Consider the following 24,740-nt stretch of genomic DNA (forward strand, 5'->3'; position numbering starts at 1 on the left):
CGGCACCAGATTTACAAAGTGGTGCAATGCATGCATTGTGCCACTTTGTAACACCTTGTGCCACATTATGCCTGCGCCATGCATAATGTATTTAAGGGGGGGCATTCCCTCATTGGGGGGTGCAAAAGAAATCTAGAAGATTTCTTTGTGCCATTTTTTGCTGCAATTTTAATGCCTGCTCAGAGCAGGCATTAAAAGGGGGCACACCATTATTCATAATAATGGGCCCCTATGTTCTGTTCAATAGGTATCAATAGAGTGAAAAATGTTGACGTTATTGCCCTCTACCCTGCCCCATGGTGCGCCATATTTTAAATACAGTGCACACGTGGTGGCAGTAGGGGGGCACAAGAAAAGTGGTGCTCCACTTTTCTTAAATCTGCCCCTTAATGTTTTTGATATGAATTTAAGGGCCAAACATCCAGATCTGCACTTCCCTTGCCCCGCAGGTCAAAGGACAAAACAACGTGCCTCATATCTATGAAACGTCCACAAAGCTAAAGAGACCTGCCACACGGACAGGTATCAAAATAAATTCAATGAAATTATAATTAATAGGTCAAAATCAGGAGACAAGTTGCTTCCATGATGCTGTCAGTGTCTACAGCTAACCATAATTGTTTACCCTATCAGAACATTACAGGTCTCACACCCTGGAGTTTATGACACAGAAAATCGAGGTCTGGGTTAAAAAATATCAGTCCCTCTTTGAATCTTACAAAGAATGATCACACCAGACAGAAACATTTCTGCTGCCATGGTTAATGTGCATGTTGAAGTATTGTCACAGATACGATGCTTATGCTGTACATGACAGCATCATTTGGCATGAAGCATGGCCAGTGCTTTGCACCAGATAAACTATCATCATTGCAACAGCTCCTGCCTTGGATTGAGACCAAGGTACTTATCATCTGAAATGTGGACTGACACTCATAATGAATGATAAATACAAACTCAGATCTGTATTCGAAAAGCAGTATAAGCCCATCATTTACCGGACCACACAAATGAGTATCACAGAGGTGCTTGTTAAAGATACTTCTGTACACATTTAATCTACAGCAAGCATTTTAAAGCTGAATCTTTTTTCAGATAAAGTAAATGCATTATTCAGAATAATATTGTGGTCAAAATTGGTTGTCAATAGCCATCTCAAAGAGAAGAAAATCCTTCCTTCGATCACACCGGCAGAGAGAAAAAGAAACATTGATCTTCTCTCAGTGGAAGGTTATCCAAATGCCATCAGACGCAGTTCTTTGAAATGTCCACCGCAATTCCTTTCAAAACCTATGTCCACGGACTCGAAAGCTCCTTATCAAATCTGCCTGACTCGGTATCTGCCTTGACTGCGGATGACTGGGGATATACAGCAAGAAAACACAGAATGGATCTGCGATTAGTTCACCAATTTCGTGTTGTGAGTTAATCCTGTCTTGTTTGAATACTACCCGTTATTAAGAGTCTTTCAAAGATGCTTATTTGGGCTGACGGGAATAGTCAACGGATTAGGAATACATTAAGCCTTCCTTTGATTTAGCACAGTATAATGGCACGAGTGAAATGCAAGGTAGAATCATTTCATGTTTTGACACTTTGCAGCATTGATTACAAGCGTTTCTCTCTGTCTTTGCTACTTGAAAAGCACGCGTAGAGCCTCTTAAATTGCGGCTTTTGTCTCCTGATCAGAGTGCCATAGGGAAACTCACCCGAAGCTTGATAAGGCCTGTTCTGAAATATCATTCGGAGTGCACTGAATTTTAACTAATGTGCTACTAGCCAATGTATTCAAGCACTACACAGACTTGGCTCAATGACCAAGACCCTTTAAAGACCTTTCTGGAGGGTGCTGCACTTTTACGCCTGACAACAACCCTGTTTACAAATGCCAAAGTGAGCACAGGCAGCCGTCCTTGTCATTGTGCATACTGCCCTCTCCTATAAGGTAATCTCAACTCAACTGTGAGCTGGACATTTCAGAGGTCACAGACATGGCACCCTATCCAGTTAGAAAGACACTTTGTTATCCCACATTCATCTCTGCATTATGTGATGTCTCAAGATTACAAAACCTTAAACATGGCGGATCCAAACTAGTAATTATTGGACCTGCCCTTTCTGCAGGGTCATCCTCAAACTTTCTGCCTTCCTCCTCCTATATGTTTTGGCTCAGTTCTTTTTTGCTAGCCTTAGGACTCTGTACACTTCACCACTGCTAACCAACGCTAAAGTGCTTGTCCTCTCCCCTTAAAACATGGTGGAATTGCATTACTCCCAGTTGGCTAATTTAATTTACTTGTGTGTTACTAGCAAAGTGACAGTACATGTGTCCAGGGCCTGTTTATTAAAGGGTACTGGTGGGCCTGCTGCATTGATTGTGCCTCCCACTTAAATAGCCCTTTAAACATATCTCAAGCCTGCCTTTGCAGCGCCTGTATGTGCAGTTTAAACTGCCATTTCAACCTCACAAAGTAAACATTTTGCTAGAAACAACCACATTTATTAACACATATATGTTACCCCAAGGTAGGCCCTGGACAGTCCCAATTGAGTAGCCTTATTGTGTTTTTTAATAATTGTAATTTACAAATAGGAAGAGATCACTATTTTATATATGGTGTCTCCGGAATCCTAATGTAAAATCCTAACTTATTTTGAAGTTGGGTTTTAAATTAATAGTCTCAAAATACCACTTTTAGAAAGTTTGCATTTTCTTGCCTAAACCATGTTGTGCCTGCAGCCTGTCTCTGGTCATTTGACTAGGAGTAGTTGCATCTGGGCTTTGAATATTCCTCCTAAGCAGCCACACGCAATTGGAGCTTAGGTGTGAGTTGCTAGGCTATCACTGGCAGGATGGGATGAAGGAGCTGGGCCCTGACTTGGAATAGGCTGTGTTCTGTCTCCACTCAAAAGACCTAACGACCCTGCGTTGTCCCTTCAGCCAGCCTGGACCCAGGACAGGGAAGGAAGAAAATCTCCTGCACTTTAAATCCACTGTCTAGAAACGTCCCACTTTCCAGAACCAGGGCAAAAGAAGGGCCTCAGACACCATCACTTCTGTATACATCTGGACCTGTGGATGCTCTGACAGGAAGAAAGATCTGTGCTGCTGAACTGCTGCCCTCTTGCCTTGGGAAGAGGAATTGGATCTGCAACCTAGATCTTTAACCCAGGATCCGAGAGTGACTCAAAGGGCTCATCTGGTGCCTCCTGATCTGAGCCTCAGGGACATATCAGGCTTCCCAACAGCTCCTGAACCATTCTTCAGCAAGTTCCTAACTCCCCCTGAGGTGCCCCTCAGGTCATGGAGCTCGGTGTGGCTCTTGAGCTACATCACCACAAACGGGCCCATTCACACCAAAACTGTGCTGCTTGCACTGAGGTTTAGTGTGAGCCACCACCAGCCCACCTCCTCACATAGCATGCATCAACACCATGGAGTACTGCCAGCGCAAAGCTCAAGCCCACTGTCCGCAATGCACAACCTGCTCTTTGCACCACAAGGACTGCCACCTTCAATGATATCCATGCTCTCCTGGACTCTCTCCAAGGAGGATGGTACTCTTGGCACAAAACTTGAAAAGGTTGGGTCTTTCTGTTGTTGGGTGCTATTTTACAGGTTATTAGTCTTTAAAAGATCAAAACTTCAATTCTACTGATTTACTTTTTGTCATTTTGGTTTTGTTTTTTAAATTAAATTTTGCTCTATTTTTCTAACCTGGTGTGAGATCCTTTTGTGTGGTCTTTTCACTATTTTGCTGTTTGAAGTGTTGCACAATTACTTCACACATTTCCTCTGAGGTATGCCTGACTATGCCAAGCTACCAGGGGGTTGAGCACAGGATACTTTGGGGTTTGTTTGTGCCTTACCCTGACTAGGCTTGTCGTTACTTCCAGTCACTCCCCAGTCAACTAGTAACCCAAATTCTAACAGTATTCTTCTGTAATTAAGAGTCTAGGTTCTCCTTTTGCACAAACCTTCTGTCCCTGATGCCAGTTTTAGACCTCACAGCTCTTCTTCCTCATTGCAAAATGTAAACATACCTCAGAGCTGAAATCACAATATTGTAAAATCATATTGTATCTACATACCTACAAAATAGAAAATGATTGGTCCTTATGGAAACCTTCAGAAAATGCCCAGATGTTGGCAGAAGAAAGCAACCTTATTTCCAATGAGGACATATAAGGCGAATATAATTTTAAAAAAAGTTCTACATAGATATCTAAACTTGTGTTTGAAGTGTAAAGTAAAAAGAGACATCAAAAACTCCTGTTATCCGAAGTTAGAAGAATGATACCAACATATATTCAAATATCTAGGAGCAATCAATATGTTATAAACAACTGCAGTCAGCATAAGCAGACATATTTCTCATATTCAATGCAAAGTGCAATTGAGACATCATCTGTGTCCAATCTGATAACTGCTTAAATAAATCAGTACATTATTGAACGAAGCAAAAATAGACAATTAGATCCCTAATCATTAATGCATTTTTACCGCAGCCACTTTACTTTAAGGAAACTTTCAGAGTCAGGGGAGGTATATTACTGATACGAAGGGAGGATTAAAACACAAAAACATTCAGGTGCGCAAAAGAAACATTTCTAATAAACCTATGATTTCCTGGTCTTTATCACTCCATACAAATCAAACCAAATCAAAGACAGGGTCCAATTTTCTCAGACATTTATGGCATCATAACGAGGCTTGCGGTCGAAAGATTGCCACCCTCGTGGTGGTGGTCAGGACGGCTCCTGCAGTGATTGGCAGTCTGGCGGTGGCAGAGATGGCCTGCCGGTGGTGGACGCAATCAACCATGCAGCGCCGCCCTGCTGATTACAACCTCGTTCTTGACAACCTTTTCATTGCGGTTTTGCAGCCATGAAAAGGCTGGTGGAAAACAAGTGCAGGGGGCCCCAGGGGAGTCCCTCCACAGCCCATACACTTGGCATGGGCAGTGCAGGGGTCCCCCTGCCCAGCACCATTGCAATGTTCACTGTCTGCTTTGCACCCTGTAATGTCAGCATTGGCGTTGACTCAATTACAAACAAGAGACAATGCTGCTGCCTGTTTTGCGCTAGGCTGACGGGCAGAAACTGAGATATCTGCCTATCAGCCTAGCGGGAAACACCTAATACGTCCAGCGGGGTGGTCGCCACTACGACGTTGGGCACCCTGTCAGGAGATTTGCGGATGGTCTTTCCCATCCGCCAAACTCAAAATGAGGCCCTTATTGTTGAGAACCTGTCCATAAAGGCTTTCCTTTCTGTAAATGATAGATTTCATTTTCACACTCCAGCTATCAACATTGGGATTATTCTTAGAACTTCATAATTTTGTACAATAAAAGATCGAGCACCCAAGATCACTAAAGAAAGTTATTCCAATGGGGTCCTGATCCACTGTGCCTAAGTACTTCATCATGTATCAATGCTTCTTGCTTCCCTGTTAGTAGTCTGACCTCCTCCCTCAAAAGATTAGGTTGGTGAAAAAACTGGTGCATGTCATGTGTTCCAAGGTTCTTGTAGCAGAGTTACAGGCAGTGCTAGTAAGGTGGGCATTACCACCAACTCAATTTAGACTAACAGGAGGGAAGAAGACTTGGAACTACACCCCTTTCAAATTAGCTACAACAGGGCATTTAGGAAGATCCATAAGACCCCTCTGACACTCCTTCGTAACCAATATCACCTGATTCTTCCCAAGTCTTTATGCTGTCTTATTGTCCAAGGAATCCTTGTTGAGGCTCTTCCACATTGATAAAATACAGCCTCATGGCGACCAAACAGCCAAGAGCTGAGTATGTAATTTAAGATTTTCTCCTCTCCCATCCAAAATGGTTACCAAAATGTCGACATTTAAAAAGGAGCCCTAAGGAGTTACCCCAAAATGTTTCAGTAAGCTAGCAAAAGAAAGAAGATTTGCCCCTTTTGTTTTTTTGAGTAAATTCAAAGATGCCATGGCTACTTAGAGACATGCAGAAATTTGACTAGGTAAATTTGCATTATTGCAGAATGGTACGAGGCTCTCTAGGATCTTCAACTTAAGTTTCTGACAAACACAATTATGAATTTGACAAAAGTTTACTACAATTCAAAACCTGACCTTTGGAATACTGCAAGGTTCCTAAACTTTCAAGCTTCTAAACTTAGTTAAGAAGTCAAAACGGCCAAATTTAATCTTCATCTAATGTTCTATTGAGGAAGTAAGTGGACCAGACTGAATGATGCATAATGGTTTATGTAATGGGGAGCAGCAGAGAAAATATAGGGCCGATTCTCAAACTGCATTTTGTAATATGTGAAGTAGAGCTACAGTGGTACTATTTACTTCAAAATACAATTCACAAACCTACAAACGTAAAACTCCACCTCCAATACACTTATCTTTTCCATGCAGAGATCCTCCCACATTTAAGTTTACTTCTCAGCAGGAAAACTGAGGGAGAATAACAGAACTTGCTGGAAGAAGAGGCTTACTTACTACTAAATGGGAGAGGTTTAGGGAGGAGTATGGAGTGGCTTAGGGTGTGGCTTATGATGGAACTACACCCACATGCAAAGTGTAAGTCCATTGCTATTCCCAAACTATACTTTTAAAGCTACTAGAGTCAAAAAGAAAGCAGATAACAGTAAATATACTCCACCTCAGAGCTGAGGTAACTCCAGCACCATACATGACCAAACACTGATACTGCAGCAGTAATGGAAGTAGGGATTTAAAATAGAAAATAATGTTAAATTAAATTATTATTTTTTAAACAAGTCACAAACATACATACATTTAATTTACAGTTAAATAAATGTATAAATAAAAAATGGATTCTGGTATTTAAAAATATTTCGGCCCCCTTTTTTATTTTAAAAATGAATGTAACATTAATATTTAGTAAACTATGATTAAATTACTTTTAATTAACTCTTTCCATCACTTTAAATAATCTTTATTACACAATAAGAATATATATTTTACTTTAGGTGTGTTTTTTATTAACTCTTTAGAAAATATTTTAATTTGTTGAATATATTAAAAATAATTACATTTTAAAATACAATTAAATGACTAGAATTAGTAGAATTCTATATTTTCCATTTTTAAAATACATATATAACACTAATTACAATAATATTTAACATGACATAGTTCACTGATTTTCTTCAAGAATAGGGTAAAGTGAAAACGCTTATTAAACTTGAAAAAATAGCAAAAAAGTTTATCTTAAATATTAATGGAAGTTAATGTTATATAATGACTTTAAATGTAGAATTAAGTAAAAATGCTACAACCTCATTTTGAATTAAATATTTATAGAAAATATGGACATTAAATGTATGAAATTTACTTCAAAATGCCAGAATTCCTTAACGGATTTATTTAAAAAGCCACCTAAAGTAAAATTGTTATATTATTTATCATATATTGCAAACTATTTAAACTTATGTATAGAATTAATTTAAAATAATGAAATTATTTTTTGTGAAATCAAAAAAGTTTATACATTTTAAAAAAAATATTTTAAATAAGATTATATTTGCTAACATGAAAAAAATAATTATGCATATATTACATATATATACATAGTTATGATTTTTGTATTGAAGTCAATAAGTATATATTTATATATTGCCTTAGTCAATTTAAAATGGCCGACACGTTTCAGATCTAAATCGGGGGATGTTATATGTTAGTCCTTTTTTGATGTTGGTTGTATACGGTATTGTGCACCTGGTGTATTTAAGTAGATTAAGAGGAACGGGTCAGTTACCCGTGAACAAGGAAATCTTATTTTCAGAAACGTTTTGGGACATCACCTAATAAAAAGCTTCATTTCTTCTCTCTGGAGTGACCGAGACTCGTCTATTCAGGTTCGGGGTATATATTATTTTCAGTCCCCGAGTGCTGTGGATGTTAGTTTTTAAAGTATTGGGGGTTGCGACCCCGTCTCCGTCTGCCACGCGGAGGCCAAGACGTTGCGTTTTTTCTTTATTTATATATATATATATATATATATATATATATATATATATATATATATATATATATATATATATATATCAAAACAATACTCGCACTCCCAGGGATGAATGATTGGCAAAAGTTAATTAATAAAACAGATCCGTTTTGACTTCCGTCTTTGTCAAAGCCCAAACACAAACAAGGTCTTGTGTCCCAGTTACTTACAAATACGCGCTTGTGTCTTAGGTGTCAACAAATTACTGCTCTCAGAAAGAAAAAAGGAGATGTTGTAATACACCAAATAACCTTAAGTACATCTCATAAAATATACTAAAATAAAGACCAAAAAATACAACTAAAACTAAATTACATACAAATAATCCTTTCATTTACAGGACAATTTGAACCTTATCAAATGTCAGTTGAAAAAACGCTCCCAGTGTATTCACGCTTCCTAAACCCAATTTTTCAACAAGGAAGAGGGAAATGCCTCCATTTATAGGAAAATATGGTGTTGATGAGGCCAAGTGGCTAGACTCCCATATCCATCCTTCTTAGGTTCCGGGGATGTTAGCTCCTATATAAATCACACAACACAATTCCCTCAAAAGTACTGTGTGTCAGGTATATGTCTATAAATGACCACATTTCCTTCTTTCTCAAGCAAAGTTTTAACAGTGCTACCGCCAAGTGGCTATTTCACTCCATTCTCTGACCAGGACAGACCAACTGATATGTAAGACACATATTGTAGGTACCTTAAATCACAATTAAATACAAAAAAAATGCAAATTCTAGTGCTGATACAGAAATAACCCCCCCCAAAAAAAAAATCTATTGTGACCCCTATTCAAAACCGTCCCCAACCATCACAGAGTGGTTCATTTTCATATATAAATACAATAATAATTACAAAGTTCAAAACAATGAAAATACAAGAACACCCAAACATCAAAAGATGACACTAGTATATCACTAAACTATCACAGTCCAAATTCCAAAAACTCAGATGATATGCAAGAAAATATATGTTAAAAGATATGGACTAATTGTCACAGTTCTAAGATATCCAAAACTCATGATGTATTCCGATTACACCTTTCTCAAGGTACTTTCTTTGTCGCCACCTCTTGTATTTTCAATGACCCTGTCAACCCCACAAAAGGAAACTCCATCAGTTTTGGGGTTATGGAACAACTCATAATGTTGTGCAACTGGGTAGCTGGAATCACCATTTCTAAGTGCCCACAGATGTTCTAACACACTCTTTTTTATGGGTAAAATTGTGCTCCCAACATATTGGAGTCCACAGGGACAGCTCAAAACATAAACAACAAAGCCACTCTTACAAGTTATAAATGTGCATATTTTGGCAGGCCTTCCAGTGGGAAGTGTATAAGTCTATTGTATTGCAACTGTAACCACAGGCCTTACATTACACACATTTACAAAAGCCTTGTAGCTCCTTCAACCAAAATCCTTTGCCCTTCCGGTTATCAGTGTAATAGTTGTGCACCAACATATCCCTCAAGGAACTGCTCTTTCTGTAAGATGTTAAAGGTTGGGGGCCAACCAGATTCCAATACCCAGATCAGATTTCACTAAAAGCCACTGTTTTATCCATGCTCAACTGATTGAACCTGACTCATCATTATATGTAATTATCAGCCTTGGCTCATGACTACACAGTTTTTTCTTCCTACGTACCAATAAATTGTCCCTATTCACGCAGCTACCTCAAAAACATTTTGTGGGTAACCCCTGGCTTTAAACCTAGCAACCATCTTGCTTTTTTCTGTCTCAAAAGACTGCTCCGTACTGTTGTTACACTTTGTTCTCATTAACTTTCCATAGGGGACACTCCATTTGAGTTTAGGTGGGTGATGACTGCGAGCTTGTAAAATGCTATTACCTGCTGTCCCTGTCCTAAAAAGACTGGCCTGAGGTTTGTCTCCTTCGACTCTGACAAGCACCTCTAAAATTCCAGCTCATGTTGGGTAAATTTCAAATTCAATTTATTCTCACCAATCCAATTATGAAAGGCATTTAAAATATTCTGTGTACCATCCCATATTACAAAAAGGTCATCAATTTTACGTGTCTATAATATTATGTGTTGTGTCCATTTCTCACTTGACTCAGTCCAGATGTATTGTGCTTCCCACCAGCCCATGAAGATACCAGCAAAACGTGGAGCAAAACAAATTCCCATTGCTGGCCCAGTGAGTTGCCTATACTACTGGTCACTAAAAAGGAAACAATTATACTGCAAAAGTGCAACATGTTCTATACCATTATAGAATGATCATGAAGAAACATGGGTCTATCCCTGAGAAAGAATCTGCAAGCATCTATCCCCAAATCATGATCTATACAAGTATACAGTGAGACTACATCTATAGTCACCATAATATAACCACTCTTCCAGAGAATCTTCTGTATCTTAGTTATGAAATGTGTACTATTTTTACAATAAACTGGTAGGCTCAACATATATGGACATAGAAAAAATGCTGGTAAATATAAGTATTCTCCAAAAGACTATTATTGGCTGAAATAATTGGCCTTCCTGTTCGAGCTGTCCTATGCTTCTGAATTTTTGGCAGCATATAGAAACATGGTGCCATGGTTTTTTTTCACCAATAGGTATTGGTACTCATTCAACACTTATAATGCCTTGCTCATGCCAATCAGAAAGCATGGAGTGATTAATGTCCACTGTCTGTCTTGAGATTCAGACAATACTTCATAACCGCCTGACTGGCTCAGTTGTCTGTTAGCCTCCTTTAGATATGCATTTATATACCATAAGACAACATTGCCCCCCTTGTCAGTAGATTTAATAACAAATGAGGTGGCCTTTCTTACGGTGTCTAAAGCCAACTTCTGTTCTTTGGTTAAATTCCTAGCAAAGTAGTTCATACTATGTTGCCATATCTTAATGAATTCTCTCATCATCACTTCATGAAAAGTGTCAATATTGTCATGGGGTAATGGGATTACATTTAGATTTCGGTCTGAAATCATTTTTTGTAGTCCTATCCAAAAGTGAGAACACTTTTCATGAAGTGATGACGAGAGAATTATATAACTGAAATATATAATTCAGTTTAAATTTTTTACCTATAGGGTTCTTGTTAGACTTGGCATCCTTGGCGTGGTCTCCGCTAACTTTTTCCCTCTGTTTCCCAGATTGTTGATGTGTGGTGGACTCTGTTTTTGCTGTTTTTGTTACTTTGGGCACTTTACCACTGCTACCCCGTGCTAAAGTGCAAGTGCTACTATGTAAAATATATGTGTAATTGGATTTCCATGAAGTTTGCTGGGTATGCCCAAACGTGGGTCCCGTGCTCACTATGCCACCAGATTCAAGATAGCCTGGCTGAAGAGGGGTGATACCCCTAAACTGGTCCCAGGATGCTTGTTTCTGGTCCAGGGAGGACCTGGCTGGCAGTTCGGGCTGGACTGTTCCCATGGGGAGGGTCAAGAATGATTTGCATATGGCTGGGTCCAAACTGGAATGGCATGGTGAGCAACAAAAAAAAATGATGAATTAAACCCAGATCTGTGACTGGTGGTGAGTGTTTGATTTCGTCTACATTCCGGCAAACAACTGTTCTTTTTACTTTTAGAAGGTAGGCATTTTCTTACTTAAACCATTGTGTGACTCTTCCTGTTTGTGGATTCCCTGTCTAGGTCAGTTTGACAGTTGGGCTGTTTGCACCTCTTTCTAGACAGTAACACAAAGGGAGCTGGGGTGTAACCTAAATATCCTGATTTGCCATCTGTGCTAGGAGGGAGGGGAGGAGTAGTCACTTACACCTGAAAGGGCTGTGCCTGCCCTCACACAATGCAGTCTCCCACACCCTGGTGTGTGTCTGGGGCCTGGCCTGGGCATGGCAGGATTTTGAAAACAACAGAGACTTCTCTTTAAAGTAGGCCTACTTCAAAGGCAGAGTGAGGCATAAAAAGAGGACAAAAAAACTCCTGAAAATCAGATTACTTCTTGAACCAAGAGGAACCTCTGCCTTGCATAATTCCTGGAGAAGCTGGAGGAGGAATATTGGACCTTTGCCTGTGATTGTGCTTTGCTGGGTTGGCCTGCAGTAGCTGCTTCTGCCTGAGAGAGGACAAAGACTGACTTTTGTATAACTTCCCACTTGTGAAGAATCTCCAAGAGCTTGAACTGAGCTTGCTCCAGTTGTTGAAGTCTCAGGGACAACAAAGACTTCTCTCTGCCAGCACCTGGGCTTTCTGCTGAGAGTCCAGCATGCCAAGTGGTGCCCTAACTTGTCTCTTGGCGCTTGAAAGGTGCAGCTGGTGGAAAAGGACAGAAATCCTCGCAAAGACCATCATGCAGGGAAACGTTCGATGCACCACCCACTGTGCTGATGATAAATGACATGCTGCCGGCCTCGCGGCTAAAATCGACGCTCCACCTGTATTGCGGCTGGGAGATCGATGCAACACAGCTGGAGAAACAACACACAGCACCCTCACCAGCTACTATTAATGATGAAAGCCCCCAAGCAGCGCGTTTTCTTGACACCATATTACCAGATTTAAACGCAACATCACTCGGTGCGGATAATCAAAGCAAAGCCTTCTTTGCCCCGAGGTGCCTGTCCGGATCGACATATTGCTGTCTTGCTGGAGAGAAGAAACAACAACGCACGCCGACCCAACCAGAGGAGGAATAATGCAGAGTCTCGCTTGCGAGTGAGAAATCAACACATCGCTGTCCTTTTTTGATGCACACTCACCTGTGCCGCTTTATTTTGACACTACTCAAGTACTTTTGTGCAATAACAGCATTCTCACTGTTTTCTAAGGATTAAGACTCTTATTCTGTTTTAAAATTCATATCTTGACTTGCGTATGTTGGATTTTTGTTGTTTTGGTCTTATTTTGTTCAGATAAATATCTATTTTTCTAAACCTGTGTTGTGTCATTTTGTAGTGTTTTCACTGAGTTACTGTGTGTGTTAGTACAAATACTTTATACATTGTTTTCTGAAGTTAAGCCTGCCTGTTCGTGCCAAGCTACTAAGAGGTTAAGCGGGGCTTAACTGAGGGTAATTCTCCTTTACCCCGACTAGAGTGAGAGTCCTTGCTTGCAAGGGGGTACCCTGACTGCCAAACAAAGACCCCATTTCTAACAGCGGTATTACGAGTTACACAGGGAGGACCGTCAAAACCAAGCCACAAATATCAACACTGTCAGCACTCTGGAAGGTGGGAAAGAGGTGGTCCCACCAGCAGCACCACCAGCCCCTCAAACAACCACCAAACCTATTACAAATCACAAATCACAGTAGCGGTTCTTTCATGGTGGGCAACCATGGCAGTCAGCAGTCATCGAAGTATAACACAATACCACAATGGATGGATTCAAAATCCACACAGCTGACACATATCGACACTCCCAACACACCTACAAACTGCACTATAAAACACACCCCTTCACACTCCACAATCCTTTGCATCGACAATGTCACACATAGAAGCCGGAGCCAAAAAGCAGAGGCACACAATACCTTCGATTAAACCCCCTCCGCACTTCACGTAGCACTCATCCCACACCTGCACAACACAGCACCAACACATCATCATCTGTTTTTTCACTCTTCCGTGTTGTTGACTACCACCATGTCACCACAGAAACATCCCCATTTCATTGACGATGAGTTAAGGGTCATCGTGGACGAAATTACCAGGGCAGAGACACAGGTATTTGGAGCCCAAAACCAGCAAACCTCTATTGATCAGAAAATGGAAATGTGGCAAAGAAGAGTCAAAATGGTGTATCCTGTAGGCAGCTATCCACGCTCAGGGGAGGATATCAGGAAGAGGTGGAATAAAATCAGGGGGAAGGTGAACTCCATGGCTGCCAGTCAAAGACTGTCAGTGGTCCCCACCTCCACCCCCAACATTCACATCATAGGAGGAGAAGGTCTTGGACATCCTGCATCCTGATGGCTTGACAGGAATACCTGGTTGGAGTTGAGTCACATCACAAAATATTGTTACCCAAATGAATTGTATGCACTCTCACTAATCACCTTTTGCCACCATAACAGCCAACCCCCTCTCCACCCCTGTGTCCAACTATCAGAATACCCCTGTATGGCAACTAACATGTGAACCTAACTCACCTGGGGGCATAGTAACTGTATATGACGTGGATAGAACAGGGACTGACAGCACTACAACTCCCAGCAGTCACTGTTCCACCATTAAGAAAACCAAAACAGTGTACCACAATGACAATTGCCTTGCATGTCAACTAAACAATAAAGTAAACCCACCTGAATTCTCCACAATTGTATAGTCTGTGGCAATGACAGCAATGCTATGGACATCTGCCAGTACAATACCACTAACACACAGCTACAACCGTGTCCTCTGCTAAACTGTCCCTTTTACCTCCTGTAAACTATTGAACTGTACTCACATGGGCGAACTCACATATATGCAGTGTGCTGTACTTAGTGTAACCTAACATATATGGCCAGGTAGAATGGTTACTCCTAATCTGGTGGCCAGGTCAGTGACCAAATGACATTGTGCAGTTGTCTGTTGACTCAGTAATGAAGTACTGCTAACTGGGAGCTACCATTAAACAAATAAAGCTGCACAGCTGCCAAGTTTTGAGTCAATGAACAGACATCCAACCATCAAGTTACCCTAAAATCCTGTAGCAAGATGACTGAATTATGAATTGTCTATACCCCATATATCAGGTCTCCATTATTGAAAGCAGGTGTCACTGTCATATGAGAGGATCAAGCAAAGCCAATCTGTACATGGCCCAAAAAGTATTTACCTGTCAAATCTGGTCTCACATGTTACATGACAATCTATGCCTATCTGTTCCACATCTTCAATAGGCCTCCTTGCCACTGGTACCATGGAGAGTATACCTGAGACATCCACTTCCCCTCTAGATTAAGCCCTCAGTGAGGAGAGCACTCCCGGATGTGTGGACCCCTTGGGTAGGTCGCTTCCCCACCGCTGCAGCTCCGCCTGGACTGCCCTCTGCTACGTTGCTCTTGCGTTTCCTTTTTTGGCGCCTTTTTTGGCGCTTCCTCTCCTGCCGCTGCCACCCGTGCTGCCCCCCCCCCCTGCTCCCATTCACTGCCCTTCCCTCCCGCCTCCCGCCTCCCAGCTGACCCCTCCTACCTTTTTATGGCGGCCGCTGTGCGGCAGAGACAGTGACCCTTGACACTTGGGTAGGTCGCTTCCCCACCGCTGCAGCTCCGCCTACACTGCCCTCTGCTACGTTGCTCTTGCGTTTCCTTTTTTTAGCACCTTTTTTGGTGCTTCCTTTTCCTGCCGCTGCCACCCGTGCGGCCCGCCCCCCTGCTCCCATTCGCTGCCCTTCCCTCCCGCCTCCCAGCTGACCCCTCCTCCCCTCCTACCTTTTTATGGCGGCCGCTGCGCGGCAGAGACAGCGACCCATGACCCTTGGGTAGGTCGCTTCCCCACTGCTGCAGCTCCGCCTGCACTGCCCTCTGCTACGTTGCTCTTGCGTTTCCTTTTTTTGGCGCTTTTTTGGCGCTTCCTTTTCCCGCCGTTGCCACCTGTGCGGCCACGCCCCTCATGCTCCCATTCGCTGCCCTTCCCTCCCGCCTCCCAGCTGACCCCTCCTCCACTCCCACCTTTTTATGGCGGCCACTGCGGGGCAGAGACAGCGACCCTTGACCCTTGGGTAGGTCGCTTCCCCACCGCTGCAGCTCTGCCTGCACTGCCCTCTGCTACATAGCTCTTACGTTTCCTTTTTTTGGCGCCTTTTTTGGCGCTTCCTTTTCCCGCTACTGCAACCCATTCGGCCCCGCCCCCTGCTCCCATTCGCTGCCCTTCCCTCCCGCCTCCCAGCTGACCCCTCCTCCCCCCCTACGTTTTTATGGTGGGCCGCTGCGCGGCAGAGACAGTGACCCTTGACCCTTGGGTAGGCCGCTTCCCCTCCGCTGCAGCTCCACCTGCACTGCCCTCTGCTACGTTGCTCTTGCGTTTCCTTTTTTGGCGCCTTTTTTGGCGCTTCCTTTTCTGCCACTGCCACTCGTGCGACCCCGCCCCCCCTGCTCCGATTCGCTGCCCTTCCCCCCCGCCTCCCGCCTCCCAGCTGACCCCTCCTACCTTTTTATGGCAGCCGCTGCGCGGCCACGTGCAACGGGTGCGCCAAAGGCAGAACCCCTGGCCCCCAACGCACACAAAGCACCCAACTGAGATACGACTCCGCCTCCCTCAACGCCCTCAACGCTGGACGAACAGCCACCTGCTACCAAGCCACCCCAAAGCAAACCTATGGACTCTTCACCTGTCAAGCCTGCAAATACACATGCCTCCGAACCTGCAGACCACCCACCGGCCCTCGCAACAACAGCAACCACCTCAAGTGCATCCTCCTCAACACACGCTCCGTCCACAAGCACGCCATCGAACTATGGGACCTCCTGGACACAACAGCACCAGACGTCGCCTTCATCCCAGAAACCTGGATGAACGCTTCCTCGGCCCCAGACATCGCCATAGCCATCCCCGATGGCTACAAGATCGCCCGGAAGGACCGCGTCAACCAAACCGGAGGAGGAATCGCCATCATCTACAGGAACACCATCAACATCACTACCACCACCGCAAACACAACCCTCGCCGCCAAACACGTACACTTCCAGATTCACACCGACCCCAAAACCACCCTCAGAGGAACACTCATCTACAGACCCCCGGGCCCACGCGCACAATTCAGTGAAACCATCGCAGACTTCATCAGCCCGCACGCCCTAGCCTCACCAGAATACATCCTCCTCGGAGACCTGAACACCTGGAGAAAAACAACGACAACAACACCACCACCCTGCTCGACAACCTCGCCAACCTCGGACTCAAGCAACTGGTGAGCACCCCCACCCACATCACTGGCCACACACTCGACCCCATCTTCTCCGCCAGCAACCACGTCTCCTTCAGCCACTCCTCCGGACTACACTGGATCGACCACAGATGCGTCCACTTCACCTTCAAACGGGAGACTTACTACCATCGCACACAACAAATCCCCCGCAGATGCTGGAGCAAAATCTCCATAGACCAGCTCCTCTCAACACTGAACCAAAACCCACCAGCCAACATCACTGACGTCAACAACGCAGCCCACAGCCTCACACAGTGGATCTCCAACTGTGCCGACAACCTCGCACCACTTTAAAAAAAAACAGGTGGGACCAGCATCAGGAAAACCCCATGGTTCACGGACGCCCTCAAAGAAGCTAAGAAATCCTGCCGAACCCTCGAAAAAACTTGGCGCAACAAACGAACCACAGAAAACATGACAGCCCTCAAGTTCGCCACCCGTGAAAACCACCAGCTGATCCGCTCCACCAAAAGGACATCATTCAAAGAGCGACTAGACAACAACACCCACAACAGCAAGGAACTCTTCAACATCGTCAAAGAGCTCTCCAACCCCAACCCCAGCGCCAGCTCCAACGACATCACACCTTCACAAGAACTCTGCAACTCCCTCGCCACGTTCTTCCACCGAAAGATCGCAGATCTACACGACAGCTTCGGACCCCAGTCCCCACCCCCTACCACCGAACCAGCAGCCCCCACCACTAACCTCAACTCCTGGACCCCTATCAGCTCAGAAGAGACCAGAAGCATCATGAACACTATCCACTCCAGCTCCCCCGCGGACCCTTGCCCCCATCACATCTTCAACAAAGCCGACACCGTCATCGCACCCCATCTCCGGAACATCATCAACAGCTTGCTCACATCAGCCACCTTCCCCGAGAGCTGGAAACACGCAGAAATCAACGCCCTCCTGAAAAAACCCACGGCAGATCCCACTGACCTGAAGAACTTCCGCCCCATCTCTCTCCTTCCCTTCCCGGCCAAGGTCATCGAGAAGACCATCAATAAGCAGCTGACTGCTTTCCTCGAGGCCTCCAGAGGAGGGCACCACCAGACTTAATAATGCTGCAAAATCTTGTCTTCAGGAGCCCAAAAGTCTGCTCCATGATATGATGTGTCCTTCCATGGGCCTCACTGAAGCATACTCCCCCTGGCGTTGTTGGGTACCTCACTGGTGTCAATAACCAGGGACGGTTTGGATATCCAGAGTCCCTTGTAAGTAATTGTTACATTAGTCTAAGGCATCATTACATTTGGCAGCAGACATAGCATACTAACACAAATGACATATGTGACGTACCAACCGGCCAAGCCCTCTCTGGGAATAGCGCTGTTACACATGATGAAGGCATCATGGACTGAACCTGGGTACCATGCACATACTTGGGAAATGTAGCACTCTGCCAGACTGCTTGGACATTTATGGAGTGTAAGTTCTTTCTGTTCTGACAGACATATTCATTTCCGTGTGGGTGAACCGAGGCTACATGGGTACCGTCAATCACTCCCAATACATTTGGGAGGTGTGCCAAATCATAAAAATCAGACTTGACATGGGCCAAACCCTCACACGTGGAAATCAGATGTAGCTCTCCAGGTGTTTTAACAATGCAGAAAGTACAGCTTTCAAGACCAAACTGAACGTAGGCTTGGAAATCCCTGAAGTTAGGGCCACTGTATTATGGAAGGAGCCTGTGGCCAGGATGTGCCGCACTGAAATAACTTGTAAAATGGGTGGTATGGATTTAGGATGACAAATGGCAGGCATCAGATCTGGCTCCAACTGACGACAAAGATCCATGATTGTATGCCTATCCAGAAGGTAGATCTGACTCACATGTCGATACTCTATTGTCAGCAGGTCTGCTAGTGGAGGGTACTCTGAGGGTTGTCTAACCTTTCTCATTCCAGGGCACCTATGTGAGAGAAAATAAGGAGGTATGTCTATCACCCATTGTGTCCCTTGTAAGTGTCAATACGTATGTCTCATACAATGATGTGACACGCCATATGATACCGTTGAAACATGGTACATAGCACATACCAATGGTAATAATTGCATATCAGTGATATGTCATCCCCTTACCTCAATTATGACATGGAAATGTAAATGGATGCCTCAGCAAGGCTCTGTGGTACTGACATCTAACTAGGCATTTCATTAAAAAGCCACACTAACTATTTTGCCCATTGCCAAGAGGGTGCTGATTGTGTCACCAAAGATTACTGAAGTTTAGCAAGACATCATAACAACATGTCCCCTCATTCTGGACAATCATACATGTTTGGTTAAGGCAAGCACTGTATATAATGCAGTAGATATGTTTTCTAACTTGTGACGCATCATGAAATTACCTTTTCCAATCATCTAAGGGTTTTAAAATAATGACTGCCTGATCTACAAAACTGGACAAAAGGAAATGACCGCGACCACTGCGGAAGTTGTCATGGCGGTAGGCAGATGCTACGTTGACAGACATTGTCATTGGCACACATTGCTGCCTGTGAGGGTCTTCACCCAATGGCAGTGTTCACTGGCGGGGACGGTTGTGTATGTGGAGGAGGTGACTACCATCTCCTGATGACTCTCTCTCTTGACTCCAGACACTGCTGCCAGCAAGACCTCCACAACTTGAGGTGCTGTGTACTGCCTCTGGGAGCAATTATGCCACATTCTCCAGCTGACAGGGTCCCTGTCTTTTCACCAGAAGAGCTGGAGAAGCTTGTGGATGAGGTCCTACCCCTGTATGGACTGCTCTACAATGCACCAGAAGAGAAGGTAAGAGTGCCATGTACACATATGTTTCTGTAGCTCGACTAAGCTTGGATTTGTTTAGCCTAGGCTTATGGGCAATATGTGACAATGTGTCCTTAAAGCCCTGCAGGTACTATAATTGTGCTTAAATGACTGAGTTCCTGGGTATGTCCCTAAGTGAAGTGACAGGTGTAGAGTTATGAGACATTGTGGAGAGGGTGCAAGGAGTATTCTCTTACCCACCTTGTGACTGTTGCTCATGGTTAGCTGAGATGTAATGTCAGCTATCACCAGGTAAATCCCATCATCTGATGTGCTTGATGTGTGGACATCTGTGCTAAAATGACAGCAGGGGGTTTTGCATGTTGGTAGCTGGTTTCTCTGCATTCATGTGCCCTCACTGTATCTGCACATACATCGCTGGTCTCATCTGGCATTGTTGTAGTGTTGTACTGAAGCCAACTGATGACACTCTATGGTCTTAAGCTCTGCGCAATGACAGCCCTTGCCAATTGGCTATGGGATACATGAAGTATTCTGATGCGTCTAACCCCTTGGGGCATGGTAGTTTGTGGTGATTTGGGTGCTTGGCCTGAAGAGAAAGTTGGTTCTCAATTGACACGTTCTGGAAATATTGCCATCTGGACTGCTATAGTATAGCTTCAGGCACACTCTGCATCCATATGTAGCTTGTGATGGTTAAAAATCATGCCTCTTTACTGAGGTTCCTCAATTTCAGCCTATGCCCATTGTTTACCGTTGTTATGGCATTGGGGGCATGGTGGAGAGATGTGACAGATGTGCTCATAACAACTCTGACCATTTGCGTTACATATCCTTGACTGGTCCCATGATCATACTGCCCTATTGCCTCCTTAATCCAGCTCTGATACAGACTGTGCATGCTCCTAGCTTATTGGGCATTGAACTCTTGCAAACAGTGTGTTGTGAACTGATGTTCCATGACATTTGATCCTTTGTTTTGGACATTATGTGGGACATTCCAAATGCAGGGCTAGGTGTATCTTTCTTAGACATATTTTTTATGTGCTCACATATTTTGGAAGTACAGTGCAAATTGTGCGAAATTGCACAAAGACCTGTACTTCCTGAAGCAGCATGTGGGTGTATGTGCTCACTGTCAGAAGAGGTGGGAAAGACGCTAGGCCCGGAGGATCGCAGAGGCCCAGCTGTGTCTCTCCTCCCAGTGAGGACAGGGTGGCCATCAGACCATGACCCCCCTAATGGCCTTCATTTTGGCAGTGGCCTACCTTGAGTTAGATGGGCATTTGAGAGCAGCACAGCAGCCATAAGGGGGTAAGTGCTTTCCAAATAAATGTTTGCCCCTTTAACATGTGCTTGAGTGAGGGATAGAATGTTATCTCTGACAATGTGGTAAGTGTAATGTGTCACAGATCTTCTGTGATCACACTGAAGTATATGAGTCATGTATTGGTAACATGTGTGAACATTCATTTTGTTTTGAGACATGGTTCATATTTATGGGGGGCCCTCAGTCCTGTAGCACAAAATGGAGCACACATGACAGTGTGTTTGGGTTCCAATGATCTGCTTTTATTACCCTGGTGGGTGTTAGTTCCCACCAACAGATTACTTCTTCCTAATGCCATGGTAGAAAGGCAGACCTGTTCTTGCTCTCTGTCCTCCGTTATGTATCGGGGGTATGACCTTATGTGTGATTTGAAGTCAGGTAGAAGCAAGCCATCTTCAGTGTTAATTGGTTTCTGATGTGTCACAAGAGTATGTGATGCAGTGGTGTCCACCAGCCATGTTGCATATTCCTACCTGTTGCAAGGTACTTCCCCTTGGTAAGAGAGGAATGTACTATGACATGTGTGATGTTCCATCAGAGTTGACAATATGCATGTTGGCTACCAATGTGCATATGCTACATTTCCACAGGGACACACATGTTGGTATCGTGTACATGTAAGAATATGATTGCCATGCTGATGTACTGATGACAGACACTTGACAATAGCTTGTCCATGGTATCCTTGTGCAGATATGACACATTAGCAATGGTTGTCAACCCACAGCAATGGTCCAGAAAGTACTGTGTCAACATCATATATAATTTTGAAGGCAAATTTCAAGCCTCAGTGTTGGATATTATAATGTGTACTTGCTGTAGCTATGTAGATATGACAAATAATGCCAGCATGTTTGGAAACTTCCTGTTTGACAAGAAACATTTGTGGTGCAGTTGTGATAGTTCTTAAACACCTATGTGTAGGTGGGTAAGTGTGACCTGACTGTTGGCTAGCATCATGGTTGTTGTAACAGTTATGGTAGCAGCACTTATGCTTTTTCTCTGAGAACCCATCACTCACAGATGCCAGGCTTGCCATCTCTGACATGTGAGTAGTGATGTTGCTTCTCATTCTATGACAAAATGGTTTACTCATGTTGGTGTTAGCAAGGTCAGTTTCCCTCCTTCCTGTACAACACAGTAGTCTATTTGATAAATACACAATATAGTAAATTGCTAATTGTGTGTGGGAAATTGGTGTGAGCTTACTTGGTCCGTACATGACCATTATTATTTGTCTTCTGGAGATATTTTTCATAGATTGATTGGACCTAGGTCAATTGTGACTCCTTACTACATCACAATTGGTGTATGTGTGTGTGACATGTGTACTACCTCTTTGACGAAAACTTGGGAGGTTTGACATCTTGATATCTCATATGATGGTATGTGTACATTGTGATTTGGTTGAATCTATGTCACTTAATGTAGGTATGGTGTGTTTGAACCAGGCCTGCCTGCCTTTATTTGGCAGCATACTTTATTGCATGGTACACAACATCTGGGTGATGCATTTGTGTAGTAAGGATTTGGTCTGTGTAATTGTTAAGCTGCCTCACAATGCTAATCCACTGCTTGTCTACTGGTTGACTATGTTGTTGTGATTAGAATACCTGTATTAAGTGGAATAGTCACCTAGTCATTGTATGGTCAGTGTGATTTGTGTACTTCATTCATGTCTTGTAGGTTTCTGTTACCTTGCGTTACTGGTGTGTGATAGTTGAGAAATTGAGGGACATGCATAGTATTGTTTTGGTACATAATGTTGGCACTTTACTGGAAATTTCTGTGGGGGTCTGTGGAGATGATGGTATGTGATTTCTGTTGATTTGGTAATGGAAGTATTTTCATGTGTATGTGATGACCCTACATCACCATCTATTTTCAGCATCAGCACCAGCAGGCGAAGGAGATGGGGCACAGCTGAGTGGTGAAGCTTCTGGCCACAGGACCTCTAGTCACAATACCACACACACTCAGGGACCCAGTAGCCCAGAGGGTGAGGGGAGTGTCATGGGGGAGACTAAATCAGCAACATCTTCATTTGAGTCATCCTCCATTGGCCACTCCCTAGTGGTGGCAGACCAATCAGGAACCACTCCTGTGCCATCTCTGTGATCCACCCTCAGTTCTTTCACCAACTTCTCTGTAGCTCCCCACCTAGTTGGCCGTACCCACTCATCCAAGAGGGTGAGCATCTCTTTTGCCACAGACATCTCTGCCCGAGCCCTGTTCCCCCTGCTGCCCTCTGTGAGAAGGCTATTAACCTCCTGATGTCAATCTTTCTGGGTCAGATGGTCAAAGCAAATGCCATCCAGAGACTGGCAGATCCAACAGACCAATGCCTTCCTGGAGGGCATTCATGGTGCAATCTCTGTCCTACAGAGATTGCATTTCAGGCTCTGGCCTCCACGCTGATGGCAGCCAGTCATCCCTTGTTTACCTTCCCCCCTACACCGTCCTCTTCCCAGTCCAAATAACCCTTCCCTGGCCCAGCCAAAACACACAAATAGAAAGGCCTGCACCCACCTTAACATCCAAGTGGAGTGCAGACAAACATAAGCACCACAAGACACATCACAGGCACGCACACAAACAACATCCACCTGCAGGCAAAGCAACAGTCACAACTTGCCCTGACACCCGGACCACCCCCAGCATCAGAGACACAACATCTGGCACACCTGCAGACACCACACCAACATTCACTGATCTAGCCACAACACCTATCCCACCCCAACAGACCCTCAGACATCCACCCCAGTCACCATACCAGCAGACACTACAACTACTGACACGCCTACATGCAGCACATCCACCATACCTGCAATCATCACCCCAACAGACAGCCACCCACCTACCACCGCATCCCCTAGCACCTCAACCCCCACTCAGCCCAAGACCCAAAACACGCTCACTCGCCAACTGTACAGACACCCACCACACACAAGCACACCTTCCACAAACATGCACCCAAGACATCCACTCCTAAAATTAATACAACCACTCCCTCACTCTCCACATCCAATCCCCCTTCTGATGACTGTCCCCATGTGTCAAAAAGTGTTCCTATCCAACCTTGACCTTTTTCCTACTCTGCCTGCCCCCTTGATGCCCCTATCTGTGAATGTTGCTTGGCATTCAGGAGTCAAGTTGGGGCACCAACTAAATGTGTGATATTGATGTGTGCTGTGTGTATGTGTGGGTGTCCTTGATGCAGTATGTGAGTGGGTGTGTCACTATGCTGTTACTTGTGAGTGCAGCCCTTCAAACCCACCCTCCCTGTGGTATGTAGTGTAAGTGTACAAATTTGAACATTTCACATGTGTAACAGGTAAGTGTGTGTGTACTTATGGTTGTTGTTGTCCTCGTTGGCGATGTTTATGCTGTCTTTCAGTGATCAGGAGCAGCACAATAACATCTGGTTGTGTTTCCATGGTGCCTCCAGACATGAATGACTTCCTAGAGTTAAGTGTCTCCTTTTATACTGCTTGTTTCCTCCTGGTGCTCCATGGTGGTTCAGTTGTGGTGGTCACATTGGTGGTGTGTAACCTCCTAATAGGGCTGGCGGAAACATGGTCTCTGCCGGACTGTTTGTGTCTCCATTCCTCTGTAGTGGTCTGTCCTGCCTGGCGCTGCCGGCAGAGCTTTGGAGGTCTTCTGTGTGCACCACCCCCACTCATAATTTGATGGTCTTCTCCGCAAGCCTGTCGTCCGTCAGACTGCCACCGCCAGCATGGCAGTCACAGGACTGCCAAACTTGCAATG

This window comes from Pleurodeles waltl, chromosome 8, assembly GCF_031143425.1.
Source record: "Pleurodeles waltl isolate 20211129_DDA chromosome 8, aPleWal1.hap1.20221129, whole genome shotgun sequence".
In the NCBI taxonomy this organism is placed as follows: Eukaryota; Metazoa; Chordata; class Amphibia; order Caudata; family Salamandridae; genus Pleurodeles; species Pleurodeles waltl.